Source organism: Heterodontus francisci, unplaced genomic scaffold (assembly GCF_036365525.1).
Source record: "Heterodontus francisci isolate sHetFra1 unplaced genomic scaffold, sHetFra1.hap1 HAP1_SCAFFOLD_257, whole genome shotgun sequence".
Classification (NCBI taxonomy): domain Eukaryota; kingdom Metazoa; phylum Chordata; class Chondrichthyes; order Heterodontiformes; family Heterodontidae; genus Heterodontus; species Heterodontus francisci.
The window spans coordinates 97,381-119,042 of NW_027141742.1; positions in this window are offsets into that span (position 1 = coordinate 97,381).

Genomic DNA, 21,662 nt, shown 5'->3' on the forward strand with positions numbered 1-21,662 from the left:
CAAATTATATTACACAGTATCCATTTCATACCATCCCAATGAATGACAACTGTAAATAAAATAGATCCATTTTCCGTAAATTGATCTCAGACACTGACATATTCTATTCGAACAGCGAAGTGGCTCTTTTTCTAACAGACCCTGCTTAAATAGACCCATGAGATTTTCAACGCCTGTCTGCTCTGTACGAGCGGCTGGAAGAAGGCAATAAACAAGTGCCAATATTTCATTAAACTCTGCACAAGAAAATTAAAATGTATAAAGCATTATTTACTTTCTACATTTCCTGAATTTGTTCTGTATTCAAGATGATAATTAGATTAATAATATACACCTTGTAATAATAATCAATGTGTCAGTAAATAACATAATGCATTCAATAATCTTTAACTTACAGTTCAAAAGCTGCAGCAGAGACAGGGTCAGGAAGGTGTGCATCATGGCTCTGGCGCTGCGTACAGCGATGAGAACAGAACATTACTGGAACGCTGTTCTCAGACACTAAGAGCTCCTTCCAGCAGCTTCTGAAACTTTGGCTGTTGTGGAAATTATTTCTTTGACAGAAGTTTCTGCAGAAACCAATGTTTTCTTCCAAATAACCAATAGATTTTGATTTGTGTGAACCGTGAATTACAAGCTTCTAAAATACACCAATGAGACGAAATGTGACCATTAATGGATAAAATGAACCCAGGTTCCAACTACCAGCCTATCCTGCGAGGATAATGATGTGTGACAGTGTGAAAATTAAATGAGTCACTGATCTGGCGTCCAGATCATAGATTCATAGATGCACAGGAAAGGTCATTCGGCTACTTTAGTCAGAGTCGTCCCTTTGAAAGAGATGTCTAATTTATTGTCACATATGTAGCTTTTTCTCGTAAACCTGCAAATTATTCCATTGCAAGCACTTGTTTAATTGTCTTTATAAATTCCTCTGGAATCTGATTTCATCACTCTTTCGGGTCGTGCTTTCCAGATATAAACAAGCCTCAGTGTGAAGAAATGTCTCTTCACTACATTTCTAGTTATTCCGCCGGTTCTACAGAAGGTCTCGGACCCAGGCCCATCTCTGGAACCGCAGAAAATAGGTAGGTGAGGCGGTGTCACCAGAGCCAATACGCAAGGTCCCGGTGAGAGGGCCTGGGCGGTTTTCTTGTGGTGCAGGTGGAGGGAGGTCCCGGGGAATGAACTGGTTCCTGGTGGGGGTGCTCTGTGTGTCACAAATTGGCCACGAAGGAGGCAACGCCCCATCCCACCCGCAAGTATACAGGGAGAATGCTTCGTTTTACAAGGTGTCCTCTCCATATTGTGGAGGACATCGCTGCTGGTAAGATTCCAGCGGCGGTGGAATGATCCCATAATTGCCCCTTAATTGGCCACTGAAGATCCTCAGTCTTCCATTAGGCGAGAAGGCTGTTGTCGGCCTATCCTGCCTCCAGGATCACTGGACGATGGAGAAGCTCTGGGATCTCCATCCTGCCAAATCCCTTGTCACACACCGCTTTTCTCCGTGCCACCTCTCCAACCCTCCCGGCTTCCAATCACGCCTCTTCCGGCCAATAAAATCCTGGCCATGATCTCTGATGACAAACGTATTCATGAGAGGAAATAAGTTCCGCATTATTACTCTACCATAATCCCTCATTATTTTGAACTCTGTTAGATCTGGGATGGCGGGACTGACGTATGAGGAGAGATTGAGTCGGTTAGGATTATATTTGTTGGAGTTAAGAAGAGTGACGGGGAATCTCATTGAAGCCTACAAAATTCTAACAGGACTTGACAGGGTAGATGCAGGAAGGATGTCCCCGATGTTGGGGGAGTCCAGAACCAGGGGTCACAGTCTAAGGATGCAGTTAAACCTTTCAGGACAGAGTTAAGGAGAAATTTCTTCACCCAGAGAGTGGTGAGCCTGTGGAATTCGCTACCACCGAAAGCAGTTGAGGCCAAAACATGATATGTTTTCAGGAAGGAGTGAGATACAGCTCTTGGGTCGAAAGGTTTCAAAGGGTATGGGGCGAAAGCGGGAACAGGTTACTGATTTGGATGATCATCCATGATCATAATGAATGGCGGACCAGGTTCGAAGGGCCGAATGGCCTACTCCTGCTCCTATTTTCTATGTTTCTATCCCACTGAACTTTCCCTGCTCCAATAAGAAAAATCCAACTCCTGAACTCTCTCCCTGTAAATGAATTCCCTCACCCATGGTGCCTTCTTGATAATCCTCCTTTGTGCGTTTTACAGGGCCTTGAAGTTCTTCCAAGGTATTCGTGCCTGGAATTGCACACAGGACGACAGCTGAGTCATAACAATTGATCTATTAAGTAGCAGCTTGATGCCCTTTATGTTTGAATTCAATAACCCCATTTTCAAATCAAATATCTCGTACACTTTCTCAATCAGCTTCTCTACTTGCCCTGCAATCCTTAAAGATTTATGAACATGCATTCCTCTGTTCTTGCACCTCCTGCAAATGGTACTATTTATCTTATATTGACATGATGCTGTCACAATGAACATCACTTCTGACTTGACCACAATAAATTGCATCTACCGTTAATCTGCCCATTTCAGCAGACTGTCTACCCTGAAGTCTGCTATTATAATATTCACGATTTAATGCAGAGCCATTTTTTTCACCATCCACAAATGTAAAAATTATACATTCTAAACCCAAGTCTATGTAACTTGCATGTAGAAAGTAAAAACAATAGTCTTAAGGCCAATCCCCGGGCAACAGCCACTCTCGCCTGTCAGAAGAACATCCATTCACCACTGTTCTCGACCTCCTATCTCTTACCCAATCGACTACGCGAGCTGACATCGTCCCTTTAATAATATGCATTCCCATTTTCTGAATAAGTCTGTTATGAGGTACTTTGACAACATTGGATGCCCAGATACACAAGGCCTGCTTCAGCGTCTTACTTGATTGAAGAACTCAATCAGCTAAGTTACACGCAATTGGCCTTTCATAAATCCGAGATGGTTTTCTCATCTTACGCCATGCTTCTGCAAGTGAGAATTAATTTTGTCGTTGATGAAGGCCTCTAGTATATCTTTCAACCTTCACTGTGGTTAGACAGATTAGCGTGCAGTCACAAGATTTACCCTCTCCTCTCGTTTTGAAAACATTTGCCAAATTCCAGTCCTTTGGCCCCAGTGCGATATACAAGGAGGATTGAAACATTGTGGTCAGAGCTGATCTTCTCTCCAACCCAGCTTCCTTTATCTCCCAGAAGGCTTCCCATCTGGACCAGGGGTGTTGTCGACATTTAGTGACAAACTGTTTAGCAACGCGTTCCCATCTATTTTATCCTATGCAGGATATCTGCATCCCTCTCCTCGATTGGGACATTAATTTCAGCATCTTCTTTTTTGAAGCCAGTTGCAAATTACTCATTCTGTACCTCAGTCACGCCCTCTGCCTCGACAGGAATATTTATTTGCTTCTCCATAATCGGCTGCACCATTCCTTTATTTTTACTTGTATATGTTTTACAAGATTTCTGATCCCGTTTACTGTTAGCTGCTAACCTTTTCTATGCTTTCCCTTTGTCCTTCTTGTATTCTTTTCCAATTCTCCCTGTACACTCTGCTTCCTATTTGGTTTGAGATTATATTCTTGAATTGGAATTTGTAATGAATGTCTTCTTTCTCTTTTCCTATAACTGACAATTCCTTTTTCATCCAGAGAGTGCAGCATTTAATTCCCCATCTTCACCTCTAGACTTGAGTACTCCAATGCATTCCTGGCCAACCTCCCTGTTTGCATCCTCAGTCATCCTGAGGGCATCCAAACCTTTGCTGCCTATATACAACTCTCGCCAGGAGACGTTCATCCATCACCTCTGCACTCGCATTAGCTTCTGGTCATGCAGCTCTACAATATTGAAATTCCCATGTTTATTTTATAATCTCCCCATGAGCTCTTCTCTCCCTATCTCTGTAATCTCTTTTAGCCCTATGAGATATTTGTGCTCCTTCAATTCCGGAAACCTGAGCATTCCCATATTTAATCGCTCCACCGCTGGTGATCTTGTTTTCATCTGCCAAGATGCTAAATTCTGGAATTCTTTCCATAAACCTCTGCCTCGCTACGTATCTTTCCTCCTTCAAGATGCTGCTTAAAACTTACCACCTTGACGAAGCATTTGGTCATCTGCCATAATATCTGTTAATGCTGCTCGCTATCAAACTGTGTTTGATAATATGACTTGGATATTTTAACTTTGTAAAGGCACCTCATAAATAAGAAGTTGTTGATCTTGTTTTCCAAGTTCTCCTTTACTATGGTCTGTCCCAGGCTATATTAGTGTAATTGAAGGTTAAACCATTTTTATGGTTTTTCTGAAGTTCTCTGACAGAATAACTCCATAATCTCGTGCTCACTTTTAGGGGGTGAATAATAAACAGTAAATTATTTAACACCTCATTTTCTGAATGGATTAGTGAATAGATTCACTTGCTGAATCCCCCAGTACATTGTTCTTCTGTTGCAAACATACACACTTCTGACCTTATTGAGCGAAGGTCATTGATGAAACAGCTGAAGATGGTTGGGCCTACCACACTACCCTGATGAACTCTTGCACTGATGCCTTGAGACTGCGATGATTGACCTCCAACACCCACAGCCCTCTTCCTTTGTGCTAGGTATGATTCCTACCAGTGGAGAATTTTCCCTCTTATTCCCATTGCCTGCAGTTAATCCTCGTTAACTCCTTTCCCAGTAGTGGCTCAACGTGGATCAACGCTTACATTTTAAATTGACTTCTCTGAGTCACAGAGGCGAATGTGAGATCCGTAACCACTCCGGACAGTCGATTCCCGATGCAAGTCCATCATCATCCCTCGAGTGATCTGTTCCAGCCCGGCTTCAGTTGGATGGACAATTACATTTGGATAGGTCAGGAGTGGCAACATGTCAGTTCACACATTAGAACAGCAGTTTATTTAAGATATAAACCGCCATGGTAAATATGTGTAGCAATGTACAATGAAATAGTCCTTCATTCCTGATAAATACCGGGATTGATATTCAATGAGCAGAATTCTATCCGTTTCTGGTGCTACAGAAATGTGCAGTATGATATTAGTGAGCGGACCAAGAGCCATGCAGTCACCACATGTTTCCATGGAAACTGCAACTAATTGGTATAAATTGCTGAAGCTGCACTCTGCAGGCAAGTGGGAAGTGTTCTACCAGCTCCTGACTTGTGCTTTGAAAATGGTGAGATATCTTTGTGGAGCCAGTAGATGAGTTGTTGTCTGTAGTATACCGAGCATTTGACCTACTCCTGTAGCCACAGTATTTAAATACCTTGTCCAGTAAAGTGTCTGGTCAATGGTAAATCCAGGATGTTAATCTGGTTGTATTCGGCAATTGTAATGTCGTTTCATTTGTAGAAGAGTTGGTTGGACTCTCACCTGTTGGTCAAGGTAATTGATTGGCATGTGTGTAGGGCGAATGTTACTGACCACTTATCAACCAGGCCTGCATCAGAAGGACATCTTACTTGAAATGTAACGAACATTGTAAAGCAAACGGGATTATTCTTCTCCAGTTCGAAGTGTGGTTTAGAATGAAGTGTATTTAGCTGTTTGCCACCGTGGCAGAAAGGGCCTTTGAACCTTTCCATTCCAGTTCCACTATCATTACTTCCATCCTTCCTTAACCATAATGAAGTTGCCCTTACCCTCATCTTTCACTCCACCAGACTCTATATTCCATGAAATATTCTCCATCACTTCTGCCAACTTCACCGCAATGCTACCACCAGACATCCTCCTCTCCAGTTTCAGCATTCTGATGGAACAGCTTGACCCACTCTTCCTTCACACAAAACATCCAGTACTCTTCCAATGTCACCTTCCCATGCAAGTATTGGTGATGCATTACCTGCCCTTTCACCTTCTCTCCTTCAACTGTCAGGACCACAAACAGTGATTTATTTGTATTTTTGTTTTTGTTTAATCAATGCATTAATTCTTAACAATGGGCGGCACAGTGGTTCAGTGGTTGGCACCGCAGCCTCAAAGCTCCAGGGACCCGGGTTCGATTCCGGGTACTGCCTGTGTGGAGTTTGCAAATTCTCCCTGTGTCTGTGTCCATTTACCTCCTCTCTCCTCACTATCCCAGGCCCCAAACACTCCTTTCAGGTGAAGCAGCGATTTACTTGTACTTCTTTCAATGTAGTATACTGTATTCGCTGCTCACAGTGTGGTCTCCTCTACATTGGGGAGACCAAGCGCAGACTGGGTGACCGCTTTGCGGAACATCTCCGCTCAGTCCGCAAGCAGGACCCTGAGCTTCCGGTTGCTTGCCATTTCAACACTCCCCCCTGCTCTCATGCTCACATCTCTGTCCTGGGATTGCTGCAGTGTTCCAGTGAACATCAACGCAAGCTCGAGGAACAGCATCTCATCTACCGATTAGGCACACTACAGCCTGCCGGACTGAACATTGAGTTCAATAATTTCAGAGCATGACAGCCCCCCACTTTACTTTCATTTTTAGTCATTTTTAGTTATTTTTTCTTCCTTTTTTTTGCATTCCTTTTTACATTTTTTGCATTTATTTCATTTCATCTTAGTTTGTTCAGTTTGCTTACCCACTGTTTTTTTCAGGTTGTTTTTCTTCAGGTTTGCACTTGCTGATGTTCTATATTCAGTATATTCACACCTAATCTGTACTAATGCTTTGTCTTTCAAAACACCATTAACATATTGTTTGCCTTTGCTCTGTGACCTTTTGGTCAGCTATGTGGCCTGGTCCAATCTGCACCTTCCCCTTTGTTATCTCTTGCCCAACCCCCACCTCACTTGTTTATAATCTGTGACTTTTCTAATATTTGTCAGTTCCGAAGAAGGGTCACTGACCCGAAACGTTAACTCTGCTTCTCTTTCTACAGATGCTGCCAGACCTGCTGAGTGAATCCAGCATTTCTTGTTTTTGTTTCAGATTTCCAGCATCCGCAGTATTTTGCTTTTATCTCCCTGTGTCTGCGTGGCTTTTCTCCGGGGGCTCCGGTTTCCTCCCACAAGCCAAAAAAGACTTGCAGGTTGATTGGTAAATTGGCCATTATAAATTGTCACTAGTATAGGTAGGTGGTAGGGAAATATAAGGACAAGTGGGGATGTTTGGTAGGCATATGGGATAAGTGTAGGATTAGTATGAATGGGTGGTTGATGTTCGGCACAGACTCGGTGGGCCGAAGGGCCTGTTTCAGTGCTGTATCTCTAATCTACTCTAATCTAATTGTCCTCGACACCATGGAGATGAAGCATACATTCTGCAATTGCTTTGCTGAGTTCTTCCATTAAGTCCCTTAGCTTCCATTCACTTGCCATTATAATTCCCTGTTCCACTCACAGCTGACCTCTCTGTCCTCAGCATCCAACATTGTTTCAATTTTTTTGACTCAGCATCATCTTCAAAAATAAAAACACGTGGGAACTATTGCCCCCATTTGTTTTTGACAGCGGGTTCTGGTAATGATTCTGTTCTTCATTTAATCACTACTGCCTTCCACCCCATCACAGTTTCTCTCTTTATTTCCTTCCTCCGTTCCTCTATTCCCAGCCTCTTTGCTTACGGAAACACTGTAACAGCACAACATTTTCTAGTTCTGAAGAAAATTCTCCAGCAGGAAGGGTTAAGTCTGTTTCTCCTTCTCAAAATGCTGCCTCGACTACTAAGCAGTTCCAACATTTTCAGATCATGTTTTAGATTACCAGCATCTGCAATATTTTGACTTTTTAAAGAAGTTGATGTCATGGAGAAATGTGGTGAGGTTGCAATTGAATGTAAATACATACACACAATAGATAAATAACTTCGTAGAGAGTGGCAAAAGGGAATGTCATGGGATCAGGAAAGTAATCTCCTTCGGCACACACTTGGTCAAATGTTGCCTTGATGCGAAGGGCAGCCACCTCGATGACCATTACCACCATTACCAGCAAGACAGCAATCACTGCTTTTCTGCTCAGTTTTGCTGTATTTGCCCACTGTGGAACAGCAGAATCTATCTGAGCCATTCCTCTCAAAACTGCTGCACTTCATATAAGGACTGTGCAGCTTTATTGGAAAAACTGCCAAATATTTGAGGAAATGTGATCTCTAATTGAGACTGTCGAGAGACGCAGAACACACTGAGACACTGAGTGGTCATCATAAGTTGTGAATATTCACCATCGTTGAACTATACAGGGAGGGATGTGATGTGTTTCCTCTAAAACAAAGGAATCTGTTTTCTGGAAGGTGATCACTTGGATTCAAGAACGGCTTTCCATTGCCGAAATATGTGAAACGCAGCTCACAGTCTGCAGAGCCTCAGAGCAGCCACTGCGTGTTTTTCTGTTCTGTTGAACTGAGCGGAAGCACCTGGCGTTGTGGTGTTTTCTCTGCTTCCGTTTTTCTTGCCTGCTGCTCTGTAATGTCAACATACTGCAGCAGCATATTTCAACTCGGAATTTGAAATTACGTTGTTTAAAATCCAGAAGGACAAAGTATCGGGGGAAGCATTTCTGGGCAATATCATTAATTGATTGCAAATATTTGACAGCTTAATGTCTGCAAATAAACGTACCTCTTATCACAAAAACTGAATCACAGCACAGAATATCTGTAATCTGTGCACAATTTCCAAATGTATAACACACAATATCAACAGGCCATGATAAATCACTCTGAGTCCAAATCAATCAGCAAAGTCAGATACACCAATGCATCAATTCTCGCTGTGGTTTTAATTTAAAATAGAAGATCCCATGAGATGTTGCCTGTATAGGTTAATGAAGCAGGAATACTGTTAAGAATCAAATACAATCAGGAGGATTGAGCCTGTGTTAATGCAAAGTGTTAACTCGCTGTGATCCGATCAGTGGAAATGCAGCCTGTGTGATTGTCAGTAGTTAACTTGCTGTGATTCAATTCAAAGAGGGTATCTGAAGGTAGACAGTTGCTTCAATAAATTGTCCACTGTGCCCCAATAAATAACATTTAATGTCAGCCTGATTTCTCTGGGAATGAAAGTAAATCTGGGTAATGAAAAACGTCTGAAGAACTAAAACAGATCAATAAATGAACTCAGCTGAGCAGCCACTGTAAAGTGATCACAGGTAGACAATGTTCAAATGATTAATTCCTCTAGATCTCATATGGAATGAAACAAAAACTCCCCAGAAATGGACATTTAATAAAAGAATTCCACAAACTGCATTGTCAATCTAGACAAAAATGATTTGAAACGAGGTAAATCTCCCATAACACTGCCACACACTCATTGGTTTCTGAGGATGTGTCCGGTACTTTCCCAATCTGATAGACTTGTCCCCCTGAGGTGCGTTTTGCAGAAATCACAGACTGACAATTTCAGTATGAGCCAAGGGTGTTGACCGCAACTGGTTGTGAGAGAAACTTGAAACGCACGCACAGAATGGTGGGGATTGAAGATATTTGGATCAATCTCTTGTATCTGCGAGGAGCTGATCAATCCTGTAAACAGTGGCACTTACTCATGAACATACTGAGAAATGGTAGCACTAACCAAGGATCTTGCAGTGAGCACTGATACTCAGCAAAGAACCTAGATAAATTATGTTATACATGCAAGATCTCCTCAGACTTTTTCAAATACTTAAGAGAATGCAGTATGAAAGTAGAGATCTGAGGCTCTCTCTGCCAATACTGTCATTTTCTGGGGTCCCTGTTAATAATGTGACACGCAGGCAACCTAATAAACACTGATCTTAAATCAGAAAGTGCTGGAAATACTCAGCAGATCTGACAGCATCTGTGGAAACAGAGTTAGCATTTCAGGTCTGTGACCTTTCATCAGAACTGGAAAAGGTTAGAAATGTAATAGTTTTTTTTACAAAGTGAAAAGAAGGCGGCAAGCAGAAATAAAATTAAGATGTGTGATAGGACGGAGGGCAGGAGAGATTTTTTGTTGTTATTATTCATTCATGGGGAGTGGGCGTCTCTGGCGAGACCAGCATTTATTGACCATACTTGATTGCCTTTGCGATGGTGTGAGTTGCCTTCTTTAATTGCTGCAGTCCTTGGGGTGTAGGTACACCTACAGTGCTGTGAGGAAGGGAGTGCCAGAACTTTAATCCAGCGACAGTGAAGGAACGACGGTCTTGTTCTTAGTCAGGATGGTGAATGGCTTGGAGGGGAATGTTAAGGTGGTGGTGTTCATATGCATCTGCTGCCCTTGTTCTTCTCGGTCATATGGGTAGCGGCTTTGGTATGTGCTTGGTGTGTTGCCGCAGTGTACTTTGTTCTTGAAACACGCTGCTTCCGCTGTGTGTCAGTGGTGGAGGGAGTGAATGCTGGAGGTTGTGAATAGGGTGCCAATCAAGCGGACTGCTTTCCTGGATGGTGTCGAGATTCTTAAGTGTTGTTGGAACAGCACCCATCCAGGCAAGTGTCGAGTATTCCATCATACTTCTGACATGTGCCTTGTAGATGGTGGACAGGCACTGGGGAGACAGGATATGAGTTACTTGCGGCAGAATTCCTTAACAGCCGACTTGTGTCTGTAGCCACAGTGTTTACCTGGCTGGTCCAGTTCAGTTTCTGGTCAACGGTTACGCACTGGTTATTTATATTGGGGGATTCAACAATTCTAATACCAGTGAACATCAAGGGGAAATGGTTAGATTACCTCTTGTTTGAGATGGTCGCTGACAAGCACTTGTCTGGTGCGAATGTCACTTGCAACTCATTAGCACAAGGCTTGATGTTCTCCATGTCTTGCTGCATATGAACACAGGCTGCTTTAGTATATTCTGATTCACAAATGGTGTTGAACATTGTGCAATCAGCAGCACGTATCCCCACTTCTGACCTTGTAATGGAGGGAAGGTCATTGATGAAGCAGCTGAAGATGGTTGAGCCGAGCACACTGCCCTGAGGAACTTCTGCACTGATGTCCTAGGGCTGAGATAATTGACCTCCAACAACCACAACCAACTATCTTTGTGCCAGGTAATAATCTAACCAGTGGACAGCTTTCCCTCTGATGTCCTTTGATTCCAGTTTTGCTGTGGTTTCTTAATGCCATGCTCAGTCAAATGTTGCCGTGATATCAAGAGCAGTCACGCTCCACTCACCTCCAGCATTCAGCTCTTTTGCTCATGTTTAGACCAAGGCTGTAATGAGATCAGGAGCTGAGTGGCCCTGGCGGAAGCTAAACTGAGCGTCAGTGAGCATATTATTGCTGAGCAAGTGCTGCTTGAAAACACGATTGATCAACCCTCCCATCTCTTTGATGATGATCGAGAGTAGCCTGATAAGGCGGCAATTGGCCAGGTTGGATTTGTCCTGCTTTTTGTGCACAGGACATACCTGGGCAACTTTCCACATCGCCAGATAGATGTCAATGTTGTAGCCGCAATGCAACAGCCTGGTTCGGCGTATGGCTAGCTCTAGAACACAAGTTATCAGTACTATTACCAGAATATTGTCAGGGTCCAGAGAATTTACAGTATGCGGTGCCTTCGGCTATTTCTTGATATCAGGTGGAGTGAATAAGATTGGCTGAAGACTGACATCTGGGATGCTGGCGACCTCAGCAGGAGGCCGAGATGGATCATCCACTCTGCACTTCTGGCTGAAGAAGGATGTATATATTGCAGCCTTGTCTTTTGCATTGATGTGCTGGGCTCCACTATTAGTGAGGATGTGGATATTTGTGGAACCTCTTCCTCCTGTTAGTTGTTCATTTGTTCACCACCATTCACAACTGGATGCGGCAGGACTGCAGATCTGTTTCAGTGTTATTGGACCTGCACTTATCCAGGCAAGTGAGTGGGGACAGTATGAAGAATGATTTTTTAACTGTTAGCTTGTAGGTTTAAGAGCGTACACAAAGCTTGTGGGAGTGGGAAGGAGGATTTTTATATGAACTATGGGGAAAATGGAGTTCATCGACCAAAGGACTTACCTGTTTTCTCTACAAGTTATTTTATCTAGTGTGTCATGTGGCTGGAAGCCTTGCCTGATTCAACAGGCTGGATTTTTCAATCCTTTTGGAGATGGCCTGAGAGTCAGGATGGTTGGCAATACGGGTGGGGAAGGCATCGGGTTGGGAGCTGATCTGTGGGTTGTGGAATTGTTTAACTCTGTCTATCACATGTTGCTTCCACTGTTGGGTATGCAAGTAGTCCTGTGTTGTAACTTCACCAGGCTGACACCTCATTTTTAGGTATGCTTGGTGCTGCTCCTGGGAAGCCCTCCTACATTCTTATTGTACCAGGGATGATCCCACGGCTTGATGGTAATGGTAGAGTGGGGATATGCCGTGCCATGAAGTTACACATTATGGCTGAATATAATTCTGCTGTTGCTTCTGTTGCCAATGGCACAAAGCGTCTCGCGGATACCCAGTTTTGAGTTGCTAGATCTGTTTGCAATGTATGACATTTAGCGTGGTGGCAGTGCCACACACTACAATGGTGAGTATACCTCAATGTAAAGACAGGACCTTGGCTCCAGAGGGACTGTGCGGTGGTCAATCAGAGAGCCAGAGAGTAATACAGCACAGAAACAGGCCCTTTGGCCCAACTTGTCTGTGCTGGCCATCAAGCACCTAACTATTCTAATTCCATTTTCCAGTACTTGGCCCGGAACATTGTATGCTATGGCGTTTCAAATGATCATCTACATAATTCTTAAATGTCGTGAGGGTTCCTGCCTCTACCAAATATTCAGTCAGTTCGTTCCAGACTCCAAAGACCCTCTGGGTTCAAATTATTTTCCTCAAATCCCCTCTAAACTCCCTGCCCCTTACTTTCAATCTATGCCCCCTGGTTATTGATCCCTCAGCTGAAGGAATACGTTTCTTCCTATCTAACCTATAAATGCCCTCAGAATATTGTATACTTCAATCACGTCCCCCCTCAGCCTTCTCTGCTCTATGGAAAACAACCCTAGCCTTTTCAGTCTCTCTTCATATCTGAAATACTCCAGCACAGGCAACATCCTGGTGAATCCCCTCTGCAATCTCTCCAGTACTATTACGTCCTTCAAATAAGGTGGAGGGTAAAACTGTACACAGCACCCTAACTGTGGCCTAACTTATATTTTATACAGCTCCATCGTAACCTCCCTGCTGTTATATTCTATGCCTCGGCGAAAAAAGGCAAGTGTCCCATGTGCCTTCCTAACCACCTTATCGACCTTTGCTGCTGCCTTCAATGATCTATGGACAAGTACACCAAGGTCCCTCTGACCCTCTATTTCCTAGGGTCCTACCATCCATTTTATATTTACTTGCCTTGTTAGCCCTCCTATGCATCACCTTTTCAGGGTTAAACTCCATTTGCCACTGCTCCGCCCATCTCACCAACACATCTATATCGTCCTGTAATCTAAGGCTTTCCTCCTTCACTATTTAAAATATCATCAATTTTAGTGCCATCTGCAAGCTTACTAATCATACTTCCTATATTCACGTCTGAATCATTAATGTACACTACAAACAGCAAGGGTCCCAGCACAGATCCCTGCGGTACACCACTGGTCACACTTCTGCACCCCCAAAAACAAACCCTCGGCCATCAGCCTCTACCTCCTGCCACTAAGCAAAATTTGGATCCAATTTGCAAAATTACCCTGGATCCCATGGGCTCTTACCTTCTTTACCAATCTCCCATGCGGGGCCTTAGCAAAAGCGTTACTGAAGTTCATGTAGACTACAGAATCCACTTTACCCTCATCTACACTTCTAGTCACCTCCTCGAAAAATTTCAATCAAGTTTGTTAGACAGGATCTTCCCCTGACAAAGCCATGCCGATTATCGCTGATTAACCACTGCCTCTCCAAGTGAAGATTAATCCTGACCCTCAGAATGTTTTTCCCAATAGTTTCCATACCACTGATGCAATTATCTGTTAGATCCCTGCTCCCCTTCTTGAATAATGGTACCACATTCAGTGGCCTCCAGTCCTCTGGTAACTCTCCTGTTTCCAGAGAGGATTTTAAAATTTGAGTCAGGGCCGCTGCTATCTCCTCTCTTGCTTTATATAACAGCCTGAGATGCATCTCGTCTGGGCCTGGGGATTTATCCACGTTAAATCCCACTAAAACAGCTAATACTTCCTCCGTTTCAATGCTAATTTGTACAAGTATATCACAATCCCCCTGCCTGATCTCTATGCCTACATCCTCCTTCTCCATCGTCAAAGCAGATAAAAACTAATCACTTAAAACCGTACCTATGTCCTCCGGCTCGACACACAGATTGACACTTTGGTCCCTAATGGGCCCTACTCGTTCCCTAGTTATCCTCTCGCCCTTAATATACAACGCCTTGGGCCTTTCCTTTCCCTGCACATTCTGCAGGCTCGAGGGGCAGAATAGCCTACTCCTGCTCCTATTTTCTATGTTTCTATTCTCCTCTATGGCCTCCACCGTTTTCAGCGCTCGAAATAGGCCATAAGCCCTCCTTTTTCCTGATCCGATCCTCGAGATCCTTTGACATGCAGAGTTCCCTGGAATGTTAGACCTACCCTTCACCTTTACGGGTACATGCCCGCTCTGAACTCTCACTATTTCCTCCTTGAATGACTCCCAATGGCCTGATGTAGACTTTCCTTCAAGTAGGTGCTCCCAGTCCACTTTAGCCAGATCCTGTTTTTCATATTGATATTGGCCTTCCCCCAATTCAGTACTTTCATTTCCGGTCCCTCCTGGCCCTTTTCCATAGCTACCTTAAATCTTACAGATTTATGACCACTAAGCACGAAATGCTCCCCCACTGATACTTATATTACTTGTCCAGCTTCATTCCCTAGGATTAGGTCCAGGACTGCCCTTTGTCTTGTCGGACGTTCTATGTACTGGCTCAAAAAACTGTCCTATATGCATTTTAAGAAATCCACCCCCATTCAGCCTTTTGCATAAAGAATATCCCAGTTAATATTGGCGGCACATGAACTCCCCTACTATAGCCCTTTCAGTGTTACACCTGCCTGAGATTTGCCTACGTATCTGCTCCACTATCTCTCACTGACTGTTTGGAGGCCTGTAGTACACTGCCAGCCAAGTAATTGCCCCTTTTTTTGTTTTGAAGTTCTACCCATATGCCCTCATTTGAGGATCCCTCTAAGATATCATCCTTCCTTACTGCAGTAATTGACCTACTTGATCAACAGTGCAATGCCACCTCCTCTTTAACCCCCTCGTCTGTCTCGCCTGAAGATTCTATATCCTTGAATACTTAGCTGCCAGTCCTACCGTTCCCACAAATATGTTTCTGTGATAGCATTAAGATCTAAATCCCATGTGCTAATTAATGCCCTCAAATCATTTGCCTTGCTAGTAAGACGCCTCGCATTAAAAAAATAGATGCAATCCATCCTTGCATTATTCGCTCGTGCCTTAACTCTGCCTTCCAAACTGACTTAGATTTTCTTCTTTATTTGACTGCATCATCCCGACTGTACCTACAGTCATATACCAAATGCGCTGCCAAGTTAGTTTAACCCCCAACAGCAACTCCACCCCACCAAAAAAACCCCAACAGCACTAGCAAATCTACGAGCAAGGATGTTGATAAAACACACACACAGGCACACACACACCGATCAGTCCCCAGACACTGAGCGAGACAGATGTACAACGACATACACAGACTGACAAAGAGAATCACACACACACACACACACACACCGACCAGACCCCAGGTTCTGAGCCAGACAGATATACAAACAGACATCCACAAACAGAGATACACACAAACACACACACACACACACACAAACACACGGAGGGATGGGAACCTTTGCAAAGAATCAGAGGAGGGACGATCAAAGACAAGGACAAAAGACAGTAAGGGGAATAGGAAAAGTGAAAGGCAGAGAAATCAAGGGCCAGAATCAAACATGGCCGCAGTGAAAAATAGTGGGAAGGGGCCAACTAATGTTTTAAAAACAAGCCTTAAGGCTGTGTGCCTTAACGCGTGGAGCATTCACAATAAAGTGGATGAATTAATTGCTCAAATAGATATAAACGAGTATGATACAGTCTGGATTATGGAGACATGGCTGCAAGGTGATCAAGGATGGGAAATGAACATCCAGGGCTATTCTGTATTTTGGAAGGACAGAAAGCAAAAGGCATTGGAGTTGCATTGTTGGTTAAAGTGGTTTTTAATGCAATAATCAGGAAGGTTATTAGCTCTGACGATGTGGAATACGTATGAGTAGAGCTGAGAAGCGCTGAAGGGCAGAAATGGTTGGTGGGGGTTGTATATAAATCCCCAAACTGCAGTGGTGATGTTCGGAATGGCATTAAACAGGGAATTAGAGACGCATGCAATGCAGCAACATTTGTATTTTCGGGTGTCTTTAATCAGCCTATAGATTGGGCAAATCAAATTAGTCACAATACCGTAGAGGAAGAATTCTTGAAGTATATACGGGGTGGTTCTCTGGACCAATGCGTTGAGGAACCATCTGGAGAAGAGGCCATCCTAGACTGGGTAATGTGTAATGACAGAGTAATAATTGATAATCTGGTTGTGCGAGACCCCATGGGGAAGAACGACCATAATATGATAGAATTCTTCATCAAGATGGGGAGTGACATAGTTGATTCTGAGACGAGGGCCCTGAATCTTAGTAAAGGAAACTATGATGGTATAAGGCGCAAATTGTCCATGATGGACTGGGAAACGTTACTTAAAGGGACGACAGTGGACAAGCAATGGCAAACATTCAAAGTGTGCATGTTTGGACTGAAACAATTGTTTATTTCTATCTGGCGCAAAAGTAAAACGGGAAAGGTAGCCAATCCATGACTTACAAGGGAAATTAGAGAAAGAATTAGATCCAAGGAAGGTGCATATAAATTCGCTAGAAAAAAACAACAAACCTTAGGATTGGGAGCAGTTTAGAATTCAGCAAAGGAGGACCAAGGGATTGATTAAGAAGGGGAACATAGAGTATGAGAGCAAGCTTGTGGGGAACATAAAAACTGACTGTAAAGGTTAGTGAAGACACATGTAGGTCCCTTACGGTCAGAAACAGGTAATTTATTATGGGGAACGAAGAAATGGCTGACCAACTAATTGTATACTTTGGTTCTGTCTTCACAAAGGAGGACACAAATATCATACCCGAAATGTTGGGGAACACAGGGCTCAGTGAGAGATGGGAACTGAAGGAAATCAGTATTAGTAGAGAAATGGTGTTGGCAAATTGGTGGGATTGAAGGCTGATAAATTCCCAGGGCCTGATGGTCTGAATCCCAGAGTACTTAAGGAACTGCCCGAGAAATGGTGGATGCATTGGTGGTCATCTTCCAAGATTCGATAGACGCTGGAACAGTTCCTTCAGATTGGACGGTAACTAATGTAACCCCACTATTTCAAAAGGGAGGTAAAGAGAAAGCAGGCTATTATAGACCAGTCAGCCTGACGTCGGTGGTGGGGGAAATTCTAGATTCCATTATTGAGGATTTTATAGCAGAACACTTGGAAAACAGTGGTAGAAACGGCCAGAGTCAGCATGGATTCACGAAAGGGAAATCATTCTTGACAAATCGACTAGAATCCTTCGAGGATGTAACTAGTAGAGATGATGAGGGGAGCCAGTGGATGTGGTTTATTTGGACTTTCAGAAGGCATTTGAAAATGTTCCACATAAGAGATAAGCATGTAAAATTAAAGCTCATGGGATTGGGAGAACTGTATAGCGATGGAGAGAAAATTGGTTGGCAGACAGGAAAAAAATAAGTAGGGATAAATGGGTCTTTTTCTGAATGGCAGGGAGTGACTAGTGGGGTACCACAGGGATCAGAGCTTGGACCCCAGCTATTCACAATATATATTTATGATTTAGATGAGGGAACTAAATGTAATATCTCCAAATTTGCAGATGACACAAAACTGGGTGAGAGGATGAGTTGTGAGGAGGATGCAGAGAGGCTTCAGTGTGATTTGGACAAGCTGAGTGATTGGGCAAATGCATGGCAGATGCAGTATAATGGGGATAAATGCGAGGTTATCCAGTTTGGTAGCGAACACAGGAAGGCAGATTATTTTCTGAACGGTTAAAAACTGAGAGACGGGAATATGAAATGAGTCCTGTGTGTTCTCATACATCCGTCGCTGAAGGTTAGCATGCAGGTCCAACAGGTGGTACCAACTCAATGGTCTGTTGGCCTTCATAGCGAGAGGATTCGAGTACAGGAGCAGGGCTGTCTTGCTGCAATTTTCAGGGCCTTGGTGAGGACGCACCTGGAATATTGTGTGCAGTTTTGGTCTCCTTATCTGAGGAAGGATGTTCTTGCTATCGAGAGAGTGCAGCGAAGGTTTACCAGACTGATTCCTGGGATGGCAGGACTGACGTATGAGAGGAGATTAAGTGGGTTAAGATTATATTCGCTGGAGATCAGAAGAGTGAGGGGGGATCTCATAGAAACCTATAAATTTCTAACAGGGCTTGACTGGGCAGATGTAGGAAGGATGTTCCCGATGGTGGGGGAGTCCAGAACCAGGGGTCATTGTCCAAGGATACGGCGTTAACCTTTCAGGACTGAGATGAGGAGAAATGTCTTCACCCAGAGAGTGGAGAGCCTGTGGAATTCGCTACCACAGAAAGCAGTTGAGGCCAAAACATTTTATGTTTTCAAGAAGGCGTTAGATATAGCTCGTGGGTTCAAGAGGATCAAAGGATATGGGGCGAAAGCGGGAACAGGTTACTCAGTTGGGTGATCTGCCATGATCATAATGAATGGCGGAGCACGCTCGAAGGGTCGAATGGCCTGCTCCTGCTCTTACACACATCCACACAGCGATCACACCACAAGCACTGAGCCAGACAGATATACACACACACACATGCACTGATCAGACTCCAGGCACTGAGCTAGAGCGATATACAAACACACACTCGCAAAGTGACAGACAGACACAAACACACAGCACACACACATACATTAACACACACACACACATGCACAGGCACACACCGATCAGACCACAAGCACTGAGCCAGACAGGTATGCAAATACAGACACGCGCCACACACACACACCACACACACACACACACACACACACCACACGCACACACACACACAACACACACACACACACACCACACGCACACACACACACAACACACACACACACAACACACACACACACACACAACACACACACACACAACACACACACACACACACACACACACACACACACACACACACACACACACACACACACACACACACACACACACACACAGACACACACCAATCAGAACGCAGGCTGTGAGCCAGACAGATATACAAAGCCACACATGCACGCAAACACAAACACACACACAGACACACAATCACTGATCAGACCCCAGGCACTGAGTTGGAGCGATATACAAATAAATGCACAAAAACAGAGGCAGACACCACACACGAACAGACACACAGCAAACAGACTCCCGGCACTGAGGCAGACAGTTATACAAACATTTAGACACAAACAGAGACAGACACAAACAAACACACACACACCAGAACCCAGGCACTGAAACGGAAAGAAGTACAAACACACACTCACAAAGAGAGACAGACAGGCACACATACACAAAAGCACACGTGCACTTAAACACAGATCAGACCACAAGCACTGAGCAAGACAGATATACATGCACACACAAACACACACACACAAACACTGATCAGACCCCAAGCACTGAGCCAGACCGATGAGCAAGCACATACATGTCAAACACAGTCACACACCACACACCCGCAAATGCACACCTATCGGACCCCAGGCACTGAGCCAGACAGATATTCAAACACACAGACACAGGCACACACAAACACACACACACACAGAGATCAGGCACCAGGCACTGAGCCCGACCGATATACAAACACACACACACACACCCACACACACACATAGACAGACAGACAAATACTCACCAGACACACACCAATCAGACCACAGGCACTGAGCCAGACAGATATGGAAACACATACATGTAAACACAGACACACATATACACAATCGCGCACACACACTTCTCAGAGCCCAGGCACTGCGCCAGACAGATATACAACCACATACACACAGACAGACAGAGAGAGAGAGAGACACACACACAAACACACACAATAACACCAATCAGAAACCAGGCTGTGAGCCAGACAGATATACAAAGAAGCACACACACATGCACATACACACACACACACACCGATCAGAACCCAGGCACCAAGCTTGACAGATCTACAAAGGCAAACACACACACGTGCACACAGGTGCAAACACAAACTCACACACACACCGATCAGACCCTAGGCACTGAGCCAGACAGATATACAAATACAGACACGCGCCACACACACAGACACACAGACACACGCACACCAATCAGAACGCAGGCTGTGAGCCAGACAGACATACAACGACACACACACACGCATACACATACATACACACACGCACACATACACAAACATACCGATCATACCCCCAGGCACTGAATCGGACAGATATACAAACACATAGACACAAACAGAGACAGACAGACTCACACACCAACAAGCCAGACAGATCTACACAGACAAATAGAGACAGACGCCGCACACACACCACACACACCGATCAGAACCCAGGCACCGAGCCAGGAAGATATACAAACTCACACGCACACACACAAACAAACATACACCAACTCACATAGGCCAGATTTGATTAAAGCCTAACCTGCTGCTGTTGGGGCACTGGCTTCCACAATTCCTTCCAGCCTCGAAAAGTAGAGAGGCAGCATTGACAGATTTAGTGGTTCGAATGGAGAGGAGCTTTGGTCGGATCACTGCTGTCCTTCCGTTTTCTCTCATGCCGATCAGGGAGGTATAATGTACAGCCCCATGGGAGCAGACCGGTGCTATGGGAGCTGCAGGCGGTGTCCCCTTTCAAGAGGAAAGTGCATCTGCGCCCTTGACAGACCCTCGTTCGATGCCCATGCAGGCAACACCAAGTTAGTCGAGATGCACCAACCAGACGTCAGTCCCACTCTCGGTCGCACTGCCGAAAATTCCGGTTGCAAATATCTGCAGTGCCATTTTTATTACTGCAGCAAGAGTCCACCACACTGAGGTCAAAGGGGCAGATCTCGAATTTGAAAACACACAGCCTTCAAGGAAACACTATTGGGTGGCACATGAATGAATATTAATTTGAGTGCAATTTATGAACTTAATATTAGTTAAACGTTTACCCGTGTCAATTTGTGCAGATTGTTTTGTTAATAACTTTAGTTCCTTCACAGTATGTGGGCATGTGAATGCTTCATGCAGGGATTTTCTCTGTCCAGGTGCAGTGGAGATCTGAGCTAAATGTAAGAGAAGAATGATGTTCTTGGATCTCTGGGTACAGGGCTGGGAGGAAGGGGTATGGGTAGCATTTCAATACATCCGATGTTTAATCACTTGTTCTCAGACTTCTAATGTGACTCGCTGCTTCACCGTGCCATGCCAGGCACAACATGGTCAGCTTTCGGTGTGGTCTCCAATTCTGCCTGCACGATGACAGTGCAGTGACTGGCACGACAGAGTCATCTCTCAGTTTGGGCTCCAGGTCTGGCTGCTGATACAGCGCAGTGGGAGGGAAATGTAAAATATT